At 38.3% G+C, this 25,279-nt stretch overlaps 1 long non-coding RNA gene across 2 annotated transcripts in view; it reads left to right on the forward strand.

The window, feature by feature from the left end:
• Positions 1-20,494, forward strand: part of LOC118500041 — a 63,764-nt gene extending 43,270 nt beyond the window's left edge. The window contains exons 4-5 of one of the 2 annotated variants that reach the window (XR_004902567.1): positions 17,961-18,068; positions 19,766-20,494. This is a non-coding gene — a long non-coding RNA (uncharacterized LOC118500041). The remainder of the gene's footprint in view (positions 1-17,960; positions 18,069-19,765) is intronic. The other variant, XR_004902568.1, reaches the window with a different exon arrangement.
• Positions 20,495-25,279: the final 4,785 nt, after the last annotated feature.

A 25,279-nucleotide genomic window follows, 5' to 3' on the forward strand; every position in this document is an offset into this window, starting at 1 on the left:
TACATGAAGAATTATTTCTTTTTATATTTTTTCATTTTTTAAAGAATCATTTCCGTTAGTGTAAAGAAATACCCAGCTACAAACAACATGGGACTAGCACTCAAATCCTCAGTGACTAGGAATTAAATCTGCAGTTCACATCACTCTGTAGATAATAAATAGAGGTGTTGGGAACTTATAATTACATAAATACAATTTCAGCCTTCCAGAAGAGGTTAAAATTAAAAACTCCCTTAAGAGGAGGAAGTGCCTGAAAATTTCAGGCATGGAGGGGCAACAGAAGTCAAAGCACAGTAAAAACAAACAAAAAACTAGGTTAAATTTGGGAGTTGTTGAAAACTTTTGAAACAGGATGGTGGGTATCTGCAGCTTCCTTTTACCATTGAGTCTATTTTTTGTGTGTTTAAAAATTTTTATAATAATTTTTTTATTTTAATTAAATAATTTGAATATAGAATTATCTATTAAAGAGAAAATGCTTAGGATAAAAGCCTCTATTATTTAAGGTTGACATAAAACATTTCTCCCCCAGAAAACCTCTACTATAGTAGAAAAAAGAAAAATATGTGAGCATTTTATCTATGGCTATAATTGAAATTGAAATTTTGTTTTGAGCAATGCTTGATATATTTTAAATACGGGGACAAAGACGTAGGATGAAGGAAAGTTAGACAATCAAAACTGGCTAGCTGACTAATTGCTGTGTCCAGCCTACTAGAAGGGTTAACACATGACTCATGCATCATTCAGTTCCAGTGCTCACTGAGCAGAACAAGGAGAATGAGGGCCTTGCAAACGTTTACGGCCGAGGCTGCTTCTATATAACACAAATGAAACCAAACAAAAGTGGCTTTAGGAGGAATCTGGTCACTCCTCCTCCTTCACTGAGTATCAAACAAGTGTCAGACACTGCTAGGTGAGTGTATCTAAAAAAGGGAATAGGCTTAAAGATTTTTAAAAAAAGAAGAGGGGAATAAACTCATGGTCTTTGGTAGTTTTTAAAAGGTTGAATTATTGAAGAGTTTGTTATCCTTATATTACTACTATGGTTCTTGTATGATTTAGGATTAAGACATATTTTTCTAAAGGAAATACAAAATGAAATCTGGAAGGTGACAGGTCCAGGTGATACAGTTCATAGCTGATGAAGATAAAATGAAGAAAGACCTCAACAAGCTTACAAAAGTATCCAAAAAGTCTCTGCATAGGCAACAAGATGACAGTTTGAGTCTAAGGAAAATCAAGTTAAACTATGATTATAAGATGGTGATCTCTGAATTATCCATCTGAACCCCTGAAAGTGGAATCCATTATAGAGTTGTTCCTCTGGCCTATGTCTTATAGTTGCTCCAAAGCCCTACAGCCTCCTAAGCATTGCTGGATGCAGAGAATCCTGAGGAGAGGGCAGGAAGTGTCTGGGCTGTCAGCCTGAGACCTCAGCAAGGGCACAGAACGGTCAGCAGTCATAGATTAGGAATAAAAAGGAAGGCTAAGACAGATCCCTTAGAAAGATGGTATCTGAGAGAGAATATTATCAAAATCAGTAAAATCTTTAAAGGACGTGTGTGATGAGACCCAGGACTGCTGTTGTACCAGTTGTACCCTGCAAGGGCACCTGGCCAATGGCATGGTGAGGAGGAGTGGGCAGAGGAGGGGGCTATGCTGGACTAAAATCTAGCTGTGCTCTGTTCACTGAGTTGTGCACCTGGCATAATGTTGCATCTGCCCAAAAGAGAGAGGAGCACCTATTCCTTAATTGAACCCCCAGAGGGGTGCTTTCTTATCTACAGAAACCCGGTCTGTGCTAGCTGCAGCCCTGGAGTGAGAACATCCTCAAATCCTGGAATGCAAAATCTCAAGGGCACCCATTGAAATTCTCTGAAAGTGGTTTAAAGATAAATAAAAGATGGCATTACTTTATACAGTGGGTAGTAAACATATGGAACTCATTATCCTCAAGATGTTGCGTAGTCCACAAATATAAATAGGGTAAAGAAAGACTTAGATAAATTCATGCTTGTTAGATTCATATGAGCTGCTAGAGCATTGTTAGAAACACACAGGGAACGTCTCCAAATGTTTTCAGGGAAAATACCACGTTTCTCTTCAAAATGTCCTGTAGTGCAAATGCCATCTATTGAACAGGCCCATCTCTGTCTATCCAGGTTTCTTGGGGAAATCAACATCCACAATACCAAGGTTTTCCAAATGACTGAGGCTTAAGCTACTATATCACAAGTGTTTTCCTTACACTAACAAATTACATAAAAATCTTCCTCCATGGTAATATAAACTTTTAATGTGATTTTAAAACTGAGTTTTCCAAATTTTGAAAACTTTGGAGTTGTCATGGGCGAACACACAATGTATCGTACTGGGGCTGTCGGAGAGTGATGCCTTAGAGCCCTGGGCATCAGCTGAGATGTGTGGCACTATTTGAATATAATGTGGTCTCAGGGAGCTGTGGTGGTTTGGTTTTCTTCATTGCTTTCAGTATTTGTTGCTTACTCAAATAAAACTTTTGGTCTTCTACCTGTCTTCAGGTTTGTTTTCACTAATGTGAGTGGGCTTGCAGAATAAAATCCTTTTACACTCGCTATACATTGCTCCCGACCATCTGACTTCAGAGGAAAGCACCCTACTTACTACTCTTCTTGTGGTCATGTCATCCCTGGCTGTGAATAGACCATCTCTTTATTCACGACATCCCCCTGAAACCAGGCCACACTTTTAACAAGCTTAACTGAAGATTGGATAAAACAGAAAAGAAGTACATTGTAGTACTGCTGCTGGCTTTGGCTCCCAGATGAGCTCACCCTGAACCCAGGGAGGGGTCAGACCCATTCTGAGCCCTCCACAAGAACATGCCTGTTTAGTTTCCACCTCTGTCCACCCTAATCTATCTACAGGAAAAGGCCAAAAGTATCCAGAATTCCAAGCACAAGCCCATGGTCAGGCTCCAGAGAGGGGAGGGAGATATTTCCTCCCTCCAATCCAAAGCCCACTTCTATAATAATCATTTATTGGTACCAACATCTTACTACTTTTCCTAAAGTGACAGACCAGCAGAGTCATGAATTGGTCACATGGTTCCCAGTAAGATAATGCATCAAAACATAACAGTCCAACAGCAATGGATTCTAGATTATTCCACCTTACATAGCCCACAGACACTGACAGTCCATGCCTGGTTAGTCCCTACCAAAGCGAGTTCTGTTCATAGTGTTTGTCTGCTGGTGTGACAGGCAAATCTTGCCTGCCTGTTTTTCATGCAATATCCAGATTTTCCTTCTCAACAGGAATGCACACAAATATCCAAATGAATAAGTGATACTTTTCAGGCACAATGAAGTCTAAATTTATACCTAGAAGAAAATAATATTTATCTAAGGGAAATACAAAGTGCAGAGATGTAATTCTGCAGATTACAAAACAGGCATTTGTTGTTGAGTTACAATACAGAGATGTTTATCATCTCAGAGTCACCCAAACTGAAAATCACCAGCTCAGAACAAGGCCTTTGCTTATGTTTAAACACCTAAATGACTCATTCTAATGATTTTCCCAAAATAAAAGAACAATCTGTTATGAAGGTGAATTCTAGCTGCCATCTCTAGGGAGGAAGAAAACTACCTATAGCTTTTAAATCACTGGCCTTTTTTCTCTCCCTCTGCCCATTAAGTTTTCAAAAACCTTTGAGGCTAAGTTTCAGTCCAAGCTCACCTTTTGGAGAGTATGATATTTAACAGATTCCAAAACTTTTCAGATCTCAATCTCTCTGAAATCTTAGAATCTATGGCTTTCCACAATCATTCATGACATAGCTGCCTGTATCTCTGAGAAATTAGTCCAGTAAAAAACAGGCTTGCTGCTCTCATTGCATGACTGCAGCAAGCTGGTCCTGGAGCAGATGAGTGCAAAATAGTGAGGCGAAAGTGTGAGGTGCGGGGGAGTGCAGGGCAGGAGGAGTACCTAGGCCAAGAAAGTTATGTATGCATTAGGGAAGCTCTGAGAGAATAGCTGTAGATCAGTATCAAATCTACAGTGAATCATTCAAGCAGCGTGACATAACTAGGTGAGACTTGCTGAGACTTACTGGTAAAAAAGCTTGAGCAAATGGGCATTGCCCAGGTTAACCGCTGGCAGCAAATCTTACAACAGGTGCTCCAGTTGAAGGTGTTAGAGAAGTCAGAAACCTATAGTTATTCCCACAAACCTCAGTTTGTGGATTCTCTATAATAATGGTGAGCCTTCCAAACTGCTGTCCTGCCAATTGATATGAATATGACCTGCTCCTCACAGAAAGGTGAATTCATGGCACTGAGAAAAGGTACTCTTGAAACATTGACAGGTTAACCAGATTAACTGGGAGAAAAAAAAAAACCAAACACCCCTTCCATCAAGATTATGGGCTTTGGAAAATCTCAGTTTGCTGTGGATTTTAAAGTGAGGTGCATAATATGCAGTGCCAAAAAAAAAAAAAAAAGCCAAAAAGCTCACTGAAAATAGAGTGACTTGGTTGTTCCCATCAGGGCCTGATGGGTGACTGCACAGTTCCAGACAATAAATCAGTAGAGGATATTTGAGGTAGGAGTATAAATCTGTTGTTTTCTGAAAACTTTCCAGCAACACCTTCTAGTGGGATCCATAAAGCTGCAGAATTAAAACTTGCACATGGGATGTCAGTGGTTTGGAAGAAAGTCTTATAGACAATAATGGAGTACTCTTATTTGAGTTTTTGATGGCAATGTGTGTAGACAACCACAGATACCAGTGACTCTGAATACGAAGGTGATTTAGAAGAACCAGCCTCTAAATGTGCAGAAGTTTTAGAAAATACACTAACCAGTTTGTTTTGATTAATTTACCTTCTTTGGTGTGCAAAAGAGTAATAAATGATATTTTTAAAATCTGTGTCTAAATAACTCATTCTATGTTATAAGAAAGCCTTAAGTCACAGTTTAATTGATAGTGGGTTTATTTTCTTCCTTATATAAAATAATAGTGTATGTGACGGAACAGTGGTGCTCACTGCCATGTGACTGGTTCTGGCCAGAGGGGTGTGGGTGGAAAGTGATTTGTATTATACCTGGATCAAAGCATAGGAAAACTAGGTCTTGACCTCCAGATACTTTTCTCTCACCACACAGTAAACCCTGAAGCCTCTTATACAGATGATGGAGCCTTTATCAGCATATGGCCCCTGAGTAATTAAGTAGTGCCAGAGGTCCCATGTGACCCTCATTATAGCATGAAATAAATTTCTGTTGAGTAAGCCACTGTTTAGAGGTTGTTTTTACTGGGACATAAGTCTAGCATATTCCTTTTTTTAGTATTTTTTTCTTTTTAAAATCATTTTTTATTGTTATTCTATTACATTGTTCCAATTTTTCCCCCTTGGCCTTCCTCCACCCATCCTGCCCCTCACTCCCACAACCGATTCCCACACTGTTGCCTGTGTCTGTGGGTCATTCATACGTGTTCTTAGCCTAGTCCCTTCCCCTTATTTCCACCCTTATCCCCCTTCTGCCTTCTGGTCACTTTCAGTATGCTCCATGTTTGCATGCCTGTGGTTCTTTTTTGTTTGTTAGTTTATTTTGTTTGTTAGTTTATTTTGTTCATTAGATTCCTCTTTAGATGAGATCACATGGTATTTGTCTTTCACCAACAGGCTTGTTTCACTTAGCATAATACTCTCCAGTTTCATCCATGCTTTCGCAAAAGGTAGTAGGAGCTCCTTTCTTTCTGCTGTGTAGTATTCCATTGTGTCAATGTACCATAGCTTTTTGATCCACTTGTTTACAGATGGGCACTTAGATTGCTTCCAGCAGTTGGCTACTGTAAACAGTGCCTCTATTAACAAAGGGGTACATAAGTGCTTTTGAAATGGTTATTTGGGGGTTTTAGAGTATATTCACAGCAGTGGAATTGCTGGGTCAAAAGACAGTTCCATTTTTAGTCTCTTGAGGAAATTCCATACTGTTTTCCACAGTGGCTGCACCAGTCTGCATTACTACCAATAGTGCACTAGGGTTCCCTTTTCTCTGTATCCTCACCAGCATTCGTTATTTGTTGATTTATTAATGATGGTCATTTTGCCAGGTATGAAGTGATATCTCATTGTGGTTTTAATTTTGCATTTCTGATGGCTAGTGATGCTGAACATCTTTTCATATGTCTCTGGGCCCTCTTTATGTCGTCCTTGGAGAAATATCTGTTCAGGTCCTATGTGCATTTTTAATTGGATTGTTTGTCTTCCTGGTTTTGAGTCATATAAAGTTCTTTATATATTTTGGAGATCAGACCCTTGTCTGATGTATCATTAGCAAATATGTTCTTCCATAAGGTCGGTTCCCTTTTCAGTTTGATGACAGTTTCCTTAGCCATGCAGAAGTTTTTAGTTTGATGTGGTCCCATTTATTTTTTCCCTTTATTTCCCTTACCCTAGGAGATATATTGGCAAAAATATTGCTTTGTGGCATATCTGAAATTTTCATGCCTATGTTTTCCTCCAGGACTTTTATGGTGTCCCAACTTATATTTAAGTTTTGTATCCATTTTGAGTTTATTCTGGTGTATTGTATACATTGGTGATTGAGTTTCTTTCTTTTTTTTTTTTTTTTGCATGTACCCATTCAGTTCTCCCAACACAATGGAGTGAAGAGGCTATCTTTATATACTCATTTGTATATATAAAGATATATATATATATATCTTTGTATGCTCATGCCCCCTTTGTCAAATATCAATTGACCATAGAGACTTGGGTTTATTTCTGGGCTCCCTATTCTGTCCCATTGACCTATGTGTCTGTTCTTATGCAGGTACCAGACTATTTTGACTATAGTGGCCTTGTAGTATAGTTTGAGATTGTGTATTGTGATCCCTCTTACTTTGGTCTTTTTTCTCAAGATTGCTGTAGCTATTTGAGATTTTTTTTGGTTCCATATAAATTTTTTAAATATATGTTGTAGATCTGTGAAATATGCTATTGGTGTTTTAATAAGAATTGCATTGAATCTATAGATTGCTTTGGGTAGTATGAACATTTTAATGATGTTAATTCCTCCAGTCCATGAATACTGTATGTGCTTCCATTTGTTCGTGTCTTCCTTAATTTCTTTCTTCAGTGTTCTGTAGTTTTCTAAGTACAGATCTTTTACCTTTTTGGTTAAATTTATTCCTATGTACTTTATTTTTCTTGTTGCTATAGTAAATGGAATTTTTTCTATTTTCTCTTCCTGATATTTCATTGTTGGTGTATAAAAATGCCATCAATTTCTGAATATTGACTTTATATCCTGCTATTTTGCCAAATTCACTTATTAGGTCGAGTAGTTTTTTGGTGGAGACTATAGGGTTTTCTATATACACTATCATGTTGCTTGAGAATGATGACCATTTTGCTCCCTCCTTTCCAGTTTGGATGCCTTCAATCTCTTTTCTTGTCTGATCACTGTGGCTAGAACTTCCAGTAGTATGTTGAATAAGAGTGGTGAAAGTGGACACACTTATCTTGTTCCTGATCTTAAGGGAAAAGCTTTTATTTTTAAAATGTTTATTGTATTTTTTTTACATTACCTTTTATTTATTTTATTTTTTAGAGGGAGTGCAAGGTGGGGGGATTGTCATTTTATTTATTTATTTATTTATTTATTTATTTAAAAAGATTTTATTTATTTATTTTTAGAGAGAGGGGAAGGGAAGAAAAAGAGAATGAGAAAAACATCAATGTGGGGTTGCCTCTCATGTGGTCCCTACTGGGGACTTGGCCTACAACCCAGGCGCATGCCCTGACTAGGAATTGAACCAGCGACCCTTTGGTTCACAGCCTGTGCTCAATCCACTAAGCTACACCAGCCAGGGCTACATTACCTTTTAGTCCTGTTATACTCCCCTACATTCAGCAATCACCACACTGTTGTCCATGTCCATGAGTCCTTTTTCCTTTTTGCTCAATCTCTCCACCCCCTAATCTCCCCCTGCCCACCACTAGCTGTCATCCTACTCTCCACCTATGACTTTGTAAGGGGAAGGTTTTAGTATAATGTTGGCTGTAGGTTTCTTGTGTATGGCTTTTATTATGTTGAGGTATGGTCCTTCTATTTCCACTTTGCTGAGTGTTTTTATCATAAATGGGTGCTAGATTTTATCAAATACTTTTCCAGCATCTGTTGATCATTTAATTTTTGTCCTTCATTTTGTTTATGTGGTTTATTATGTTTATTGACCTGTGAATATTGTACCATCCTTTTATCCCTGGGATAAATCCCATTTAATCATGGTATATGACCTTTTTAATGTATTTCTGAATCTGGATTGCCACTATTTTGTTGAGGATTTTAGCATCTATATTCATCTGAGATATTGGCCTAGCATATTCTTACTAGAACACTATGATTCATCCAACAACCAATGACATCTTAGATTTGATGAAATACAGTATAGGAATACTCTGTGGTATGCTGGTAAACTTTCATGGGAGAGGGAGGAGTCCCTTATTTTTAGCATTTGCCTATTTTTTGCTGTAAATACTCCCATCATGGACAATTTCAGGTTATCAATGTGACATCAACTAGCTTGCTAAGTTCCTGAAATTTTAACTGTTGGCTCTTGTGAATCAATACAAGAGGCTCCAGCACACCATTAGACATGTGCCACAAACACCTCCCCAGTTAACATTTTTCTTGTAGAACATTTCTCAATTTTGATACCCAACTTCATAGAACACATATATTTCTTGATGTATCATTTTGACTAATGTTTTTTTAATATATTTTATTGATTATGCTATTACAGTTGTCCCATTCCCCCCTTCTCTCCCCTCCACCCTGTACCCCCCTCCCACCCACATTTCCCCCTTTAGTTCATGTCCATGTGTCATACTTATGAGTTCTTTAGTTTCTACATTTCCCGTACTATTCTTGCCCTCCCCCTATCTATTTTCAACCTACATTCTATGCTACTTATTCTCTATACCTTTTCCCCCTCTCTCCTCCTCCCACCCCCCTGCTGCTAACCCTCCATGTGCCCTCCATTTCTGTGGTTCTGTTCCTGTTCTAATTGTTTACTTAGTTTCTTTTGGTTTTGCTTTAGGTGTGATTGTTAATATTTGTGAGTTTGCTGTCCTTTTACTATACATGTCTTTTCTTTATCTTCTTTTCTTAGATAAGTCCCTTTAGCATTTCATAAAATAAGGGCTTGGTGATGATGAACTCCTTTAACTTGACCTTATCTGAGAAGCACTTTATCTGCCCTTCCATTCGAAATGAGAGCTTTGCTGGATAGAGCAATCTGGGATGTAGGTCCTTGTCTTTCATGACTTGGAATATTTCTTTCCAGCCCCTTCTTGCCTGTAAGGTCTCTTTGGAGAAATCAGCTGACAGTCTGATGGGAACTCCTTTGTAGGTTACTGTCCCCTTACCTCTTGCTGCTTCTAGGATTCTCTCCTTCGTTTTTACCTTGGCTAATGTAATGATGATGTGCCTTGGTGTGTTCCTTCTTGGGTCCAACTTCTTTGGGGCTCTCTGAGCTTCTTGGATTTCTTGGAAGACTGTTCCCTTTGCCAGATTGGGGAAGTTCTCCTTTATTATTTGTTCAAATACGTGCTCAATCTGTTGCTTTTCCCCTTCCGATTCTGGTACCCCTATAATTCGGATATTGGAACGTTTAAAGGTGTCTTGGATGCTCTTAATCTTTTCCTCAATTTTTTGAATTCTTATTTCATCATGCTTTCCTGCTTGGTTGATTCTATCTTCCTTCTGGTCCACTGTAGTGTTTTGAGACTCAGATTCCTTCCTTTCACTATTGGCTCTCCTCCGCGTGTCTTCCTGCATCTGTTTTATGGTAATCTGCATTCTTTCATCTAAATTTCGTCCAAAATCAACCAGTTCCGTGAGCTTTCTGATCACCAGTGTTTTGAACTGCGCATCTGATAGATTGGCTAATTCTTGGTCGCTCAAAAGGATGAGTCCTGGGGGACTGATCTGCTCTGTTGAAAACATATTTTTTTTCCCCCTGTCTCTCCTTTTTTTTTTTTCCGGTCTGGTTGCTCTTGTTATGGTGGGGGGCGGAGCCTTAGGTGCTCACGGGGGCTGGGCACCCCAGTCGCTAGATTGTGACGTTATATGTGGGGACGGGGTGGAGCGGGAGCGGGGCGGGAGAAAACAATGGCGGTAGTTCTGTTCCCCTGGACTCAGACCCTTGTCTGGGCTTCTGGGCCACGAATTCTGCCCTGGTCCACAATCACTACCCCTCTGGGTCTGCCAGCCGCAGCTTGCGTACTCAGGGATCACCGCTGCCTTCTTGCGCGCCGGATGGCTTTTGCGCCGATTTCACGCCAAACCTTCCCCCGACCTCCGCACGCCGCCAGCCCCGCGCCCGCCCGGCTTGTCTTCTCCTACCAGTCCGGATGAATGCGTCTACTTCAACTTCTTGGCTGCCCGACTTCCATTCAGATAAATCCTCTGCCGGATCTGGGTGTTATTCTGATAGTAAATTATTGTTGTAAATTATTGGTTTTCTAATCTTGGTTGTACGAGGAGATACGGTGCGTCCACCTATTCCTCCATCTTGCCGGACATTTTGACTAATGTTTTTATATGAAAAACATAAATTTACATTTTCAAAACTCAATAGGAAAAATTTTAAACACTATGTAGGAAAATGAATATAATTGATAGAAAGTCAGAATCATGTGCACACACTTTAAAAAGTTGACATTGTCAACAAAGGCAAGTTTCTCCATCATTGGTACTAAGAGAGACATCACAGCATAAAAAGTAGCTATTAAGAACTGTGTCAATTCTTTGATCTGCAAGCACTGTTTAGTCATTTTACATCATAACACGTAGCTTGTAACTTACATGTATGTATCTTTCTATGTTTTTGTTAAGAAGTTTTTGGTGGTTTAGGGCTGATGTGTAACACATTATACATTTTCCCATTTAAAATAAAGGAAAAGCTTCCAGTCAGCTTTTTTGTGTGTGTGCAGAATCTGATTTTTGGTAATGCATTACTGACATTAAGAGAGAGATTTCAGTTATACAACCACTAAAACCTTATCTCATATGAGCTATAGCATATAAATTTATTGACATCTATGTTACCTACTCAGGGAACTTTTTGCATAATTCTTGGCTTTTAGTTGTGTTTCAGATGGACAGAACAACTGGAGAGCTAAGTTGTGGAAGGTTAGAGCAAATAATTCTTACATTTCTATTACATTATGGTTTAAAATGTATGGTACAACATTTGTTGCTGTCTATTTTAAGGTAGGAGATAGAGTGGAATCCAATTATTTCTGATTCATTGATGTGAAATAAATAAATAACCATTCAGAGAATAGTTAACAACCTTAGCTAATGTATGTCCTCAAATGTCTTTCCTTTGGACCAACACTTTCATCCTATACCCTCTCAACCCTGATGAGTTAGAATGAGACTGAAACCCTTCTTAGGACTCTTCACAACACTGCCACTTCTTACTCCTTTTATTGTGGGTAAGGTCAGTCTTCGGATGAAGCAAAAGGCACTTTAAGCAAGCCTTCCTATCAAAGTATACTTTTATACCTGTCATAAGGTCTGACACTTTGCTGATAGAGCTTTATCCTTTTGTGTCTTGAAAGTCTAGAGTCTTAACGAGTTTCTTGGGAAAGATCACATCTTAAATTCTTTGCTATCTGATTCCTCAGAGACATTAAGACAATTACTTGAGGTCAAAGTCTTGAGAGAAAAGATCAAAATTTCCTTCTAGGGAAAGGTTTGTTCTAAGAAGGGAGAGACAAGGTGAGAGGGCACTAAAACAAACTTCATCTACTTGACAGTGTAGTCTGGAATTCCCAAGAAGTCCCCGACATTTACCCTAATGGATCATATTATCATCACCCTAAGGAGACCCCAATCCAGCCCACACAGATTTCGTATTCCCTCACATACACCAATGAAAAGAGCCAAATTGTTTTTTAGATGGCATCTCAAAGCTCCTCTCCTATTTTGCTACTAATTATGTGATTCCATAAATTGCACAGTATTGAATCTTATCCCCAGTGTGAGTCCTTGCCCAGGCAAATAGATGAATACCTAGAATTTCCTAAGTGCTTTCATCTACAGCCTTGCTTCTTTGGCCTATGGAAAAGCATCATCAGCTTCTCTAGAAATATAGAATCTTAGACATCACCCCAGACCTGCTAAATCAGACTCTGCATTTTAATAGGTCCTCTGATGATTAAAATGCACATTAATGTGTGAGGAGACTCATCAACAGTACTTGCAAAGCTAAGGAAGCTCTGAGGACAGCTGTACCATTTCTCAAACAAGCATCTGGTATATAGCTGAACTTGGTGGTCTATAAATATCTAGAAGTTTTATCACTGAAGAGATAACTTGTAGGATTCTTTAGTCACTATACAAAGTTGAAATTCATTGCTTATAGAAATAGAGACTATTCAGGAATGACTGATGAGTCCTAGCCTGTTTTTATTGAATACTTCTCCCTGGTACATAGCATAGCCTTCTTCCCTATATTTAGTTTGTTTCAGGGTTCCTGTGGAATACTTGAGCCTCAAGTTCTATCTACATTTATGTGCTATACATACAGCCTGTCTAAGAATAGGCTAATTATACAAGACATTCTTTGTTAGTTGATCATTTAACACCTTGATTATTTCATGTTTAATGTAGTACTTTAATATTTGAAATCATTCTATATTGCTTAAAGCACTGTATCATCCTACAGTCATAACATTTCAGAGTTTTTGCTTAATTATTCAGGGTGTTTGAAGTACACCTCTTATTTGCTGCTGGAATTCTCCCTAAACATCCAACAACTGGACATCATCCTTCTCTTTCAGTACTTCTAAAGACATGACACATACTTCCTCCTACATCAATCTCTTCTAGTTTTGAACAATTCTAATTTGTAGAACTTCTTTCTCATACTGGTTTCAAATTTGTCACCCATTGGTCTTTATAATTATTTATTCATTGAAGTTATTAATTCTATACTATTATTTCCCTTAGCTAATTAGTATATTCTTTTTTGTTACTAGGAAAATTGGAAACCAAGACATAGAAATATTATATTAGAGTTCCAAAGGCCATCAAAAAGCACATGAAGAAACCAAGACTGGAAAGGATTTCTTTCTCTGTAATTTACAGTTCTTTTCTCTAGACTGTCTGCCAAGAAATGCTGCTCTGTGACCAGTGCTGTGATATACACAAGCAAAAACATCAGTTCCTGGGAAAGATCATGGATGAGGGTGTGGTAAAAATCCAGAAATTGTGTCCCTCCCTTCATGGGTCAAACATCTGGCAAACATCCTGGGGTAGGATCTACAGCCAGAATCCACCATGGGGACCTGAAACGTTCCCACAAAGGAGATTTGATTCTCTGGCAGCTGACAATTTTCCTTTGTGAAATGGGTGTTCCTGGCACTCCATGAAATTCCTCCCTCCCTATGCACTCTTTTTTCTCTCCACCCCCGCACTCCACACCCTACCGCACACACCCTCCCACTCCTGCATCAATAAAACCCCTCCCTAATGTACATTCTGCACACACACATGCCCCCACAACTTCCTCTGCAAACACACCCACATAGCTCTCGGATGTACACCAAGACAGCACAAGGCTTTCTGTCTCCTGCCCTCATCCTCTCCTCCACTCAGCTTTCTCGTCTTGCGGTAAAAGCATATCTACCACCCCTACTTCCTCTTCTCATTATCTCCATCTTATTGTATGGTTTTCCTTCACCTCATCCCAGCCCGCCCCACTTTGCTCCCTGGGCCTGGGAATGCTGGCACTGTAATCCTGTTCTGCACATTTGTAATCTGGAGCTGTCACAAGCAGGAAAGTAGTCAGCCTGCATGTGCCTGCCTGTTCTTCACCCACAGCTAGGCTAAGACGGAGGATGGAAAGAAGTTGGCAGTCAGTCCTATTTCTGGAAACTATAAAAACTCTTGTCCCCCCACCCTCCCTTTTAAATTCCTGGAGGAACCAATGTAGGCCCCACATTAGCCGACATTATTCCTGCTTCCCTCTGACTGTTGTAGATCTCCCCCTCCTTTCTTCAGATGCCCCGACAGCAGGATGCCTGTGGTGGCGTCCCTCACATCCTGCCCATGGTGACAAATTACTCAAGGCTAGGAGATCCTATAGAGGATATAAAGGACAATGAAAGAGGGCAGTAAGATTGATTGCATTTAACTAGAACCTTAGATAATTTAAATATTTGCTAATCCCCCTGGAATCTATTTACAGACATAACCTGTAAAAAAGTGCTGAATCAATGAAATACAGAAGATAACTAGTTTATAGTGTTTCCATACTCCATGATAGCACCAATAGCTTCACAAGAATTTGAAAGTGGTCTTCTTGGGCAAAGAAGATCTGCCACAGTTGCCTGGGTTTCTTATTTTTCTTTGGTGAGGCAGATGGTAGTTTAGCTAAATAAATATTAAGAACAATGGGGAGTCCTTTTTCCTTTCCACACTAAGAACACATGAATTTTTAATAACAGCTGCTGTTTACATGAACTAAATATTAAGCATAGCCTACCACATTGCATCGGACATTAAACAAGTAAGATAGTGTTTTTCTTCACTGAAAATTGACCACTGAAAAAGGATTATTTCAACGGGACAAAAGAGAATATGTGAATAAATAGCCAGAAACAGCTTTGATCATTTCCTTTTTACGTTAAAAAGAAAAAAAGAATAGTGATTCCCTGCTTTCCAAAGAATAAAGTCCTAATACATAAACTTGGCATTCAAGAACCTACTAATTTGAGTCCTATACTCCCTTGCAACTCTGTCTTCCATTTTCCCACCAAGGCAGTAGTCTATGCACTGGACTCACTGATTCCCAAACACAGTCTGAGCTTTTCCACAGAATCTCAAGGCTAGGAATCCTGTCATCTCTTCATGGTATTTCTCACCATTCCTAGCCCCACAATTTATGCATAATTTTGTAATTGCTGAATAGACATTTGCTGAAGATAAGCTTCATGAGAGCAAGGCATTATAATTAGGGCAAAATTAGAATTTGCAAAGCACAATGAATAAAGTTTAAAGGATAATGTCATGTCTACCTAGAAAGTGCCTATTTTTTTCTAAAGCCATTACCCTTGAGGCATTCTTGTTCATCAGCATTGTTTCTCCGTTGCCATAACTGCCCGACAACGTTAATATATATTATGGCTCTAGGATGTGCTTATTCAACCTCACATGTCCAGGCTTCACATCTCTTTGGACTGGGTTTTACCAGAGCCTAACAGGTTGCTGTCACCACCCGTATCCAAAACACACAGAAAACAAGCCAGCACAGCACAAGTGGAGACTAGAACCAGACCCCCCCCCATAAATTAGTTAATTCACCCTCAATTCAGTATGCTATAGAAATACAGTCTTTAGGGGTGTGTTAGCATTCACATGTTTCATTCATTATTTCCTCATAGGCAACAATTCTCTTCCATATTTCCCATCCTCTTAATGCTTAACTGCATTTTGTTGCTTCCTGTTTTATTTAATATCAGTAAAATCTGTCAACATCTGGACTACCTCCCATCAACAAGCCTTGGAAGTTCAGGCTAGTTCTAGAAATCATTATTTCCAGCCACGTGATTCAGATAATTTGAGTTCCATGGTAACAAATACAACCTGATTAAACAAATTGCCAATAATTTTTCATGGCGATGAGCATTATAAAAAATAAATCAGAAACTCTTCATGGTAATTGTGAATATAGGTCACTAAAACTCACAGATGATCATTAATGCTCTTTCTGACCATTAATTTCAATTTCTGCCTTTCTCTTAACCAACACATTTTGGAAACCAGATTCATATAGAGAGTAATTTAATTTAATCTCATCTGTTTGACTATTTTATACAATGAGTTAGAGGTACTAATAAGTTGTGAAATGGCTTACAAGAGAACATGAAAGAAGAAAAGATTTTGAATGCATCTCAGACTGCATGATCAGGTCATGAACAGATGAGAGCTCAAAAAAGTTAAACTGTTTTTTTTTTTAACCTTTGGTATCACACTGCAAAGTAATTCTGAGTTTAGTAAAGTAAAAATTTTTATTAAAAATTTATTTTATTACATCAGATACCCAAATTTGAGCTTTGAATTAAAAATAATTGAACAAAGTTTACAGGGGTGGTAGTGGGGCTGGACTGGGAGAGAGGAAGAACCATTTGTTTAAGGTGGTGGGAAACTGACATTCTGGGAGATGAGGCAGAGTCCAGAAAGTGAATGAGTGGTTGCCTAGGGCTGTGGTAGGGTGGGGGAGGGGATAGGAAGGTTGTGGTGACAGCTATAGGGTGTGGAATTTTATTTTTTGAAGTAATGAAAACATTCTAAAATTGGTTAGGTGATGGGTGCACAACTCTGAATATACTAAAAGCTGTTGAATTGTATGGTATGTGAATTATATCTTAATAAGATGGGTTTGAGAATTTATTTAATCTCATCTAACACATTCTATTCTGACTCATTTCACTCCAATTTTGAAACCATTTTTTTCATAAGCATATAAATCTTAATTGCTCTCAGGTATATTCAAGCTAAGAAAAATGTAAAAGCTACTTGAGTTCATGAGGTTTCTTCTGGGGGAACTAGCAGGGGCTTGAGTAGCAAGCCACTGTACCTTTGACATATTTTCTGTTTATCTTGCAACAAGTTTAAGAAAATAAAGGTTTTGTTACAGGAACAAATGTGAAGTTCATAAAGTTCCTGGCATATGCAGGGCACTGAATGAATCATACTAATTATTATCATAAATGGCATATGTTGAGGCTCTACCATTGATCCAATGTCTTAAGCATATTGTTTTATTAATCCTGAGAATACCTGCCGCTGTCAAGGTACGCTAGGTTATGTTGAGGTAACAAATAATACCAAATTCTCAGTGGCTTTAAAAAAACAATCCAAAGATGTATTTATTTTTCTCAATTTACATGCTCATCATTGGTTGGCTTGGGACTCCACCCTGTGTTATCCTTATGCTAGGACTCATTTAAAGAGCTGGGGTGATCTGGGATACTTCTGGTCACATGGCAAAGGAAAAAAGAGAATATAACAAATCACACACAGATTTTTTTAAATCCTTTATACCTGGAGATGACATGTTACTTTGCTCCCATTTCACTGGCTAAAGCAAGTCACATGGCCACATCTCTCTTCAAGGGAGCAGGGAATTACATTTTTTAACATGTGCATAGAAGATGATAAAAGAAAATATTTGTCAGCAGCCTTAATGATTGCTAAATAACCTCATGAGGGAAATACTTTTATTCTTAAATTTAAAATAAGACATCTGAGTCACAGGGTGAGTAAGTACCTGCCTCTGAGATAGCTAGGAAATGGCAAAATAAGAGATTCAAACCCAAGTCTTGTATTGTCTCCTATTGTTACAGTGAGACCCTGAAAACAAACTATTCTACCCACAAGGATGTGTGGATATGCCTCCCTCTCCACATTCATAGAAAAAATGTGCATATTTTCTTTGGGAACAAATTGGTATTGCCTTCTCAGAAACCAATTTGGAATAAAAACATTAAGAATCATAAACTGTTCACATACCCTTTGACCTAAGAATTCTAGTTCTGGGAATTTATCCTAAGAGAATCATCCCAAGAAGATGAAAAAAATTGTACTCATGAAAAGATCTATTGAGACATTGTTTATAATAGTGTGCAACTGGAAAGAATCTACATTTTTGACAGTAGGAAGAGCTAAAGAATTTATTGATTATATACTCAGTGAGTTATAAAGCATAATTATGAAAGTTTATAATTATGAAGACTATGTAGTAACATGAAAAAACCTTTTGATACAATGTTAATAAAAAAGCAAAATAAAATTTTGTTTACTATATTGCAGCTATGTGACACATTTGTGTGACAAAGACTGCTGACACACTCCATATTTGTTCTCCCCTTTTCCTTTTTGTAACAGAAACGACATCCAGTTTAAGCTGCACAGGAACACCCAGCTATGGACCACATTTCCCAACCTCCCTGGAATCCAGGTATTGCCATATGACTTGGTTCTCACCAGTAGAATGTGAGCATAAGGAATGTGTGCAGCTTCCCAATTTTGCACAGAAAAGTGATGAGGCACAGGCTCTTCATACTTTATTTCCTCCTGCTCTCTAAAAAGGAAATGGCAGCAACTGAAGCAGTTGCCTCAGGTCCAGAGGTGAAAGCTATATGTAAGTGGAAATTTTTTTCTAAGACTGCCTTAATACAATTTTTATTATTAAAAAAGTGAGAGTGTTTTAGCTATAGTGTTAGTGCAAGTGATCATCAAAATTTTACTTAAATATTACTTTTCTTAAAAGGAAATAGATCCTCATATTTGTGGAGTTGTTTGAGGGAAACCTTGATTAAAAAAATAAAATAATAAGGAAATACATATAAATGATATTTTTGCGCCAATCTGGGCAGTTTATAATTTTGAGTAGCCAGAAACGATCAGGGGCATGACTGGGAAGGAGTCTGGTTGGGCGAGGCAGGCTCCGAGCTGGGGGTAGAAATAATGAGAGTCTGTTCAGGCCTGGGGCCACAGGAGACTGTCAGACCTGGGTGTGGCGGGTGGGGTGTAATGTCCTCATTACAACCTATTAGAAGGAAGAAGTGGGAGAAAGGGAGGGAAAAAAGAGACAAGCCAGTTATTTTTCCGTTTTTACCAGTGTCTAAGTCCTTTTCCTTCATAATGCTAGTATGGTACATAACATTTATTAGCTCAAGTAAAAGTCTTATGGTTTAATTCCAGGGATCAGCATTCTTAAGTATCTACAAGTGCAAAACCAGGAAAATGTTGCTTACCTGGAAATTCTTAATAGACAGATTGTCACAACTACCTATGATGTTAAAGGAAAAAGTTTTAAGTAAAAGATATAAGAATAGCTAACATTTGTTGTGCACTTATTACATGCCAGACACTATTCTAAGTATGTTACAGGTACTAACTCACTTAATCCCCCCAAATCGTATTAGATAGGTATTATTATTTTTATCTCCACCTTATGGAAAAGAAAACAAAGGCACAAACCACTTAAGCAATTTTCCCAAGATCACACTACTAACTAATGGAAGTCAGGCAATGTGCTTTAGAATCTGAGCTTTTACCCCCTAGCTACACCGCCCTAATCATGAATTATTAAATCTAACAATGTGTAATCAAGACTTCAAATAATGAGTTTGCTAATTGGTCTTCCTTAATGCTTATGTCAGCATTTACAGCAATGTGTATGAAATAACTAGTTGACAGGTTGATTTTGTTTGAAATGAATTACATGGCAGTTACTAAAACATGTAAAGACTGCTGTTCACACAGCAATTACACATTCTTCTCGGATTAACACAATTCCTATTTTAATCTGGACATAGTGCCCTCTAGCTAAAAGACCACAATACAAGGGGGTACCCCATAAAAACCAGCGAGAATTATCTTCTGGAGGGCAGGCCCCTTGTAGTACAGGCTTCCCTCTCTAGGTTAGTGTTCTAGGAACCCATCTGTATCAATGTACCAGCCGACATTATTGGGAGAGGCTGTATTTGGCTTCAGTGATTTTTTTCTTTTTGGAAGACTCTGTCAATGGGTTTGCCCATATCATGATGGGTGATTTACAAGTGCACCTGCCCACGTGGTGCTGAATGTTCAGGAGTTTTTGCCCAAAAACCAGAATGACCCCCATGCCCCACCCTCCCTATTCAACCAGTCTCACCTGGAACAATTTTTTTTGTTTGTTTCTCCAGATAAAAAAAGTCCTCGAAGGGGAACATTTTGCCAATGTGGAAGAAGTGAAACAAAAAAACAGCAGAAGCACTAAAAGACATCAAAATAGACGAATTCAAAAACTGTGTTGAGCCATGGGAAAAAGTCTCAATAGGTGTATTGCAACAAACGGAGAGTACTTTGAAGGTGATTGAAGTTTAAACATATAAGATTAAATATACAATTTTTAATAAATAAATTCTGGGGTTTGGATGGATTCTCCCTCATTTATAGCCATCCTTGCATTGTGATTAAGTTCCTCACAATGAGACCTCAATGGAAATAGGTTGGTGTCTTCTGGGAAGTCTCCCTAAAAGGGAAAGGACACACCTTTCTTCTTCTCCATCCTGCTCTTTGGTTTGTGGATGTGCTGGCTTTCCTTCCCTGAGCTGAGACTCACCTTTAGCAATGTAATAGCAAAACCTGAAAGAAGCGGGATCTTTGATGATGATGAAGCCACCAGAGGAGATAATAATGAACTGACTGTTTAAACTACTCTCTTGGAGACACTAAGTTACTTGTAGCTGAACTTAATCCAAATTCATATTTAAATTTAAGGTTACCTAATTTCCTTTCAGGTTTGGGAGACATCTAAATATCACATAAGGACTTGAAAATTCAACTACTTCTCTTATAAAGTTTTTGTATTGTCGTTCAAGTACAGTTGTCTCCATTTTCCCCTCACCATTCCCTGCTGCCTACCCATCTCCACCTCCCACCTTCACTCCTAGCCCCCTTTGGCTTTGTCCATGTGTCCTTTATACATGTTCCTTGATGACCTTTCCCCCTTTTCCTCTCGTTATCCTCTCCCCCCTGGTTACTATCAATTTGTTCTTTATTTCAATGTCTCTGGTTATATTTTGCTTCTTTTATAATTTTAATAAGGAAGTAGCTGAAAAAGGTCTTACTTAAATGGCCATCAATTCTTACAATGGACTTTTATGGCATCTGTTTTAGGCAGTGTTTCCAATTTTTTTTTAGTGACATGGCACAAGAAAAATTATAATTGTTTAGTACCGTGTAAAACAGGTGGCACATCATCAGAGGCTACTGATCCAAGCTGTTTGCTTATTCCAAGAAATGTGGGGATCAAAGCCTCAGTCCCCACTCCTAATTCATTCACCGCAGCCCAGCTTTAATGGCATTCCACAATTGGTGGATTGCTTCTAATTACTATTAGATAAAACTTGATCTGGAACCCATTCAAAAATCAGTAAGGCTTGGGAAAAATCAAGTGAGTAAACTAGGAATTGTACTTTATCATGGAAAAATTTACTCATTAAAAGGTTAGTCAGATTAGCCCTGGCTGGCGTAGCTCAGTGGATTGAGCTCAGGCTTGCAAACCAAAGTGTCGCAGGTTCGATTCCCAGCCAGGGTACGTTCCTGGGTTGCAAGCCATAACCCCCAGCAACCACACATTGATGTCTCTCTCTCTATCTCCCTCCCTTCCCTCTCCAAAACTAAATAAATAAAATCTTAAAAAAAAAAAGGTTAGTCAGGTTACACAAAGGGTGTGTCTTATTTCACATAGAATATTTTTTAAATGACTTCATTATTCACATGTACACTGAGTATTCTTTTTATATCCAAGGTGTAATGAAAGGATCCTTGTGAATCCAGGCAAAGAGAGGAGTTTCAAAAATGAGATTATACTACTGAAAACCAGTGCCCTACTTTTATTTGTAAGAGGAAAGAAGGCAACTTTTACTGATCATTTTCAGTCTACCAGGAGCTTCTAAGTATGTTTTCTCACGAACTCTTTACCCTTTGTAAGAAAGGTGTTAAAGACTTTAAATATAAAGAGCCTGCAAGCAGCAAAGCTAAAATTCGAAGACCTACCTAAGAGTCTACATGCCTGGATCTGTTCCTTCAAATTAATTGTTTTTATTTTTATTTAAAAATTTTCCTGAGTGTAATATCCTCAACAGTCTACAGAGTCTACAGAAAACTACCAGGTTTAATAGTGCTTACAGTGTCTGTCAACTCCTGCAGAGGTAACCACTTTCAAGTTATACCCTTTAGCTTTTAGGGTGGTTGCCTCCATATCTCAAAAATAATAGGCCTGTATTGTCATTTTTCTTTCTAAAATTATTTACATTTTCATTTAGGTTACAAATATATAGAACTTAAAAGCCAAATATATCTCTTTGGAGTCGGAAAGAAAAAGAGCAGCCCCTGTACCTTCACAGCTCATAAGCTCTAACTTATTCCCATTCCCAAGAGCAATCACACTCAACACTGTCAGCTGTTTCTTCTGGTTTTTATCTCCACATTTCTAACTGCTATTTCTTGATTTTTTCCAAAGTTCTAAATAGTATCTATGGCTTCCTTTTATGGTAAAAATGATTTAGTGTCTTATACCCTCCTCTTATTCTCCCAATATAGTTGTATGACAATGTTTTTCTCAGATCATTATTCAGTTTTTACATAATTAAGATGAGATAAATATTATTTAAGGATGAGGCATATAATATATTGTGATTAAATTGCCTTTCTGGGTACATATTTGTTTGTTTTATTTGTATGCTTACTTTTCTATGCACCTGTCAAAAATTAATGCCCTGTCTTCTTCCAGAAATGTAAATCTCTCAATAAATTCAAATTCATGAAGCATTACATTTCTTTATTTTCTTGGAGACGCCCTTCCGGAAGCCCTGTGTACTCTTGCATCAACTGGAACTTGTTGCTCTCTAGGCTTCTTGCAGAGCTGTGGTGCTCAGACCACCTTCAGGATAATCGTATGGATTCCTTCTTCATGTCAAACATGATGGATCCCATTTCTTGGATCTGATGTCCTCCTCTTTCTTTTGCTTTCTCCCTGTTTTCGTACATCATGTTTTGCAGTAGCTTCTTGCAAAAGATACATGGGAGGTAAATTTTCTGAATTCTTCTGTTTGAAAATACCTTTATTCTGTCCTTAGACTTGACTGATAGTTTGGTTGGGTGTCACATTCTAGGTTTAAAAAAATTACCCCTCATAATTTTTAAGACATTTCTCCATTGCTTACTTGAGTCCAATATTGTGGTTAAGAAGTCCGAAGCATTCTATTTCTACTGTTTAGTATAAAACTTATGTTTCTTTTTCTAGAAGATTTTGAGATTCCTTCATTATTTCCAGTGGCTGGGAACTTTCAATTTTGAGACTTACGCTTTCCAGTTTGGGGAACTTTTCTTGTGTAATTATTCTTCTATTTCTTAATTTTTTGAAGCTCCTTCTAGTCAGATTTTGTACCTGCTGGACTTAACCTCCAAATTTCATTTCTTTCTTATTGTTCATCTACTCATCTTTTAGTTCTATTTTCAGCATATTTTCTTTCAGCATATTTTCTTGACTTTATCTTTCAATTCTTCTATTGAAGTTTTTTTATTACATTTTTAAACTCCAAGAGCCCTCTCTCCTGTTTTTTTTTTTTGCTTTGTCTTGTTTTTTGTCTAACAACATAGTTTTTCTTTCCAGTTTTATTGAGAAATAATTGACAGTTATACAGTTATATCACTGTATAACTTTAAGGCATACAGCATAATGGTTTGCTTTCCTATTTTTCTTAATTGTTCTTTCATTGTAGCATTGTTTTCATTTTATGTATACAAATCTTCTTATAATTTTTGAGGCTATAAATTAGCATATAGACAGTATTTTTTTATTCTCTATAGTTTCCTCTGTATTCTACTTTCTGTTTCTCATATTGATTCTTCTCTTTTAGTTTAGAGGTTGTCTTACATGCCTGGTGGTCTTTTGTTGTTGTTGTTTCCCATTCCGATTTAAAAATAGGGTGCTAAAGAGCCATAGAGGAACTCTACATGGGTGGATGGGTGTTACAGAGTGATGGGCTTCACTTTTTGATGGTGGAGGAGAGAAACATTTTGTTTCTTCTCTGCATCAGTTTAGCTCTTTCAGAAAACATTCCTCTAATTTCTTGCCTAGGGAAATGACTTTTAAACATTTTTGAAAGTAAGAAATGATTTTTCACCACATCCCATTCCACACTTATATGTGTATAGATACATGCAACAAAGTTTCTTGAAACAATATTTACTTTTTTTACAATATAATACACTCTATTATCTTTCTAGTCTAACATTTTATTTTCCTTACTGTTTGTGACAGAGCTTATTATGTACTAATCAGATCCCTTGCAATGAAGGACTGATTTCCCCTGTCACTGGGAGTGCTACTGGTGGTCAACCGTGAGCTGTCAGCCCCTTCAGGAACTATCTCAGTGCAGAGAGCTTCCATGCCCAAGGTCACACTTCCTGGGATGGCCACATCCTGTGAGAGGGGATGTATTAATTTGCCAGGGCTGCCATAACAAAATACCACAGACCGGATGACTTAACAGAAATGTATTTTCTCACAATTCTGTATGCTAAAAGTCCAAGATCAAGGTGTCAGCAGTTTGTTTTCTACAGGGGCCTCTCTCCTTGGCTTACAGATGGCCACGTTCTTGCTGTGTCTTCACATGGTCTTTCGTCTAATGTGAAGCCCCTGGAGTGTGCATGCCCCTGGAGTGTCTTCCTTTTTTTTAAAGGACGTCAGTCAATTGGATTATTGCTCTACCCTGAGGGCCTCATCTTAACTTAATCACCCCTCAGCCCCAGATAAAGGATAGCCAAGCAGGAGATACGTGGGGCTTTAAAGACCTCAGCCCCAGATAAAGGATTAAAGGGGATAAAAGCCTGCCTTCTTAGCCTGACTTGGGACAATTCTGAAGAGCTTCTTCAGTATTCTCTATGGGCTTGGCTAAAAAGGTCATTGGGCCTTGAATCACAGTTCCAGTTCATCCTTCTACAGGTGTTGATCCCAAGGGTATGCCCTGATAAAAATTCTGAACTCTCAGCTCTGTCTGAGAGTCTGCTTCCTGGAGAAGCCAACCCATGACAATGTTGGTTATGACTCATTAAACTGATTCTGTAATCCACTAACCATAACTGACTTCATAACCCAGAGTTTGAAAAACATTGGCCTAGTGGTTAGTTGCCTGATTAACAGGGCTTCGATTGTGGCAGAGGAGAGAGTACAGATAATGCAACCATTGCCTGCATAGACAATGTGAACTCTCTTAACTGTTTACATCCAATGACGTATCCGTGTCTTCTATCAGGTATGATTTCTCTGATGCTCAGGCCTGTCCTAATGAGTGTCTCCAGGAAATAATCATCCCATCTCCTTTCCTCCTGGGGCAGGAGGGAGTAGCCTGGCTGCTGATTTTTGTGTCTGGGGGTACAAGAGTAGTTGCCTATCCCATATATAAGCTTTTAATGTATCTCCTGCTTGGCAACCCACACATTATCCCCAATCTCTTCCAAATCTGGTGACCGCATGTCCTGAGCCTCTTTCTTATTTTCGGTATCCTCCACTGCTCTATTCTTTTTCCTTCAAATATTTGTCACTCTCTCTCATCCCTTCATAACCCCTCTCCTGGTCTCTGTTGAGGGGAGCTATATACCTTAGTTCATTCTACTGTCTTTAGCTAGAAGCTAGCAACTAGAACTTT

The sequence above is a fragment of the Phyllostomus discolor genome, chromosome 4 (assembly GCF_004126475.2).
Source record: "Phyllostomus discolor isolate MPI-MPIP mPhyDis1 chromosome 4, mPhyDis1.pri.v3, whole genome shotgun sequence".
NCBI lineage: Eukaryota > Metazoa > Chordata > Mammalia > Chiroptera > Phyllostomidae > Phyllostomus > Phyllostomus discolor.